The sequence below is a fragment of the Triticum aestivum genome, chromosome 7D, assembly GCF_018294505.1.
Source record: "Triticum aestivum cultivar Chinese Spring chromosome 7D, IWGSC CS RefSeq v2.1, whole genome shotgun sequence".
In the NCBI taxonomy this organism is placed as follows: domain Eukaryota; kingdom Viridiplantae; phylum Streptophyta; class Magnoliopsida; order Poales; family Poaceae; genus Triticum; species Triticum aestivum.
The window spans coordinates 23,209,844-23,211,881 of record NC_057814.1 but is presented as its reverse complement, the minus strand read 5'-3'; the positions used below and the strand labels follow the sequence as shown (position 1 = coordinate 23,211,881).

At 47.7% G+C, this 2,038-nt stretch overlaps 1 non-coding gene across 1 annotated transcript; it reads left to right on the top strand.

Annotated features, from left to right (window-relative positions):
* Positions 1-1,232: 1,232 nt before the first annotated feature.
* Positions 1,233-1,304, top strand: TRNAG-UCC (transfer RNA glycine (anticodon UCC)). The gene has a single exon. It is a non-coding gene; the product is annotated as a tRNA-Gly (tRNA).
* Positions 1,305-2,038: the final 734 nt, after the last annotated feature.

Genomic DNA, 2,038 nt, shown 5'->3' with positions numbered 1-2,038 from the left:
AGAACCCTAATGGAGATCTATGATGGGGAAGATGAGGTACTTACTGGATCGGATGAACAACGGAGAGGAGTTGTAGTTTTTTCTCTGGTCTCGTTCAGGTTGATGCAGCGGCCAGGGTTGAGGAAGTCGACGAGGCCGGTGGCGGCGGTGCTCAGGTGCGCAGGTGCTTTGCGAGAGAGAGAGGTTGAAGACGAGAAGGAAAGGGAGAAATGAGAAGGCTGCCTGACCCTATTAATAAGGGAATGGGTAACAAGCGGATGCAAGAATCGAGGAAGTCAATGAATGATTATCTAGTGACTCGGACGCCTCGATCTTTGGGATGACTATTAAAGATAAAGATCTGTTAAGATTTGTTGGGATTTTGTATTAATATTTATGACAGATGACGTCACAGCGGGTTACCGCAATCCCAGGGAATGACGTCATGGCGGGTTACAATATCTCACAAAAGAACGAATGATGAAGGAATTTTTAAGTATGGAAGATTGATATGAACAAGTTCAAATCAACATGGGGCCTAATGTTGGGGATATAGCTATTGAGTGTAACATGCCCAAGAGGGGCCGGGTTATACTCATGGCGGTTCATAAAAGACAAAGCCCATGAGGATATTAAGGATGGCGGTTCACGGAGCAGGTTGCTAAGGGCCAGAAGCCCAAAAGCGACTTAAGACCCATAGGTGTAAACCGTCATGTATGTATGACTTGTATTGTAAGGAAAGTGTAACTAGTCACCGAGCCGGACACGTTGTCTATGAGTCGGCCGGGACTTTGTAAGCCACCGGGTGTCAACCTGTGTATATAAAGAGGCGACCCGACGGCGGGTTAAGGACAGGAAACTACAGATCGAAAGCTAGGTCAAGCGGATTCGCTCCCTAGTAATCAAAACCTAAGCAATACAACCTCAAACTGAATTAGGCCTTTAACTTCACCGTAAGGGCCTGAACCAGTATAAACTCCCTGTGTCCATTGGCCCGTTTAACCCCTTTAAGCTAACCTAGTGCAATGGCTCCACGACTAAGTCCTCACACTAGGACATATGGCGTGACTATTCCACGACAAAATGCATCTTTAGTAGATGAGGGATCAAATAGTTATCTGTTTTTGCTAAGTTTGTCGATGTGCATTCCGTGAGAGCAAGTGCAAAGATGTTAGTTGACTCATAGTACTAGGTAGTGTGAAAACAACAACTTCCTTCATAAAGAAACTTTCATCTAAATTGGTGTCACCATTGCGTCTGTAGTCCAACGGTTAGGATAATTGCCTTCCAAGCAATAGACCCGGGTTCGACTCCCGGCAGACGCAATTTTTTCCTAAGGTGCTGCCACTTATTTATTCCATGATATTGACTTTTTATTATACATGGAAACTTTTTCAATGATATTGACTTTTTATTATACATGGAAACCTTTTTAGAGGACGCTATGATTTTATAATCTATCTATCTATACCAATATAAAGAGACCCAGTGGGGCAGATCCAACAGATCTCCGTCATCCATTAGCGTTAATCCGACAGTCTTTATTGTCCTAATGGTGAGCAACTAAACACGTTTAGCGCTAAACATCTTTATTGCTAATTAATCCTTTCTCTCCCCGACCCCCTTCCTTACGTACCATTTCACACGAAAGGAAACTGCCATAGTGATCCGTCGTGCGATCCCCTTCCTTACGTACCCGTTCACACAAAAAGAAACTGCCACAGCGAACCGTCATGCGATCCGCTTCCTTACATACTCTTTCACACGAAAGGAAACTGCCATAGGGAACCGCCCCAAGGCGCTGCCCCATCACCTCGCTTCAGCGACGCACACCGCCCCCATCGCCTCGACCCGCAATAGCTTCAAGGACGCCGCCCCTCACATCTCCGTGCCGCCTCTACCCATCGCCTTTCCTGGCCTCGGCCGTAGCGACGCCGCCGCAACTTCAAGGATACCGGCTGTCGGGGACGCCGCCTAGACCACCTAGCCGACCAGCGGGGGCGCGTCCAAGGCGCCGCCTGGACCGCCCATCGCCGTCGGACCTGTCAGAGACGGCGCA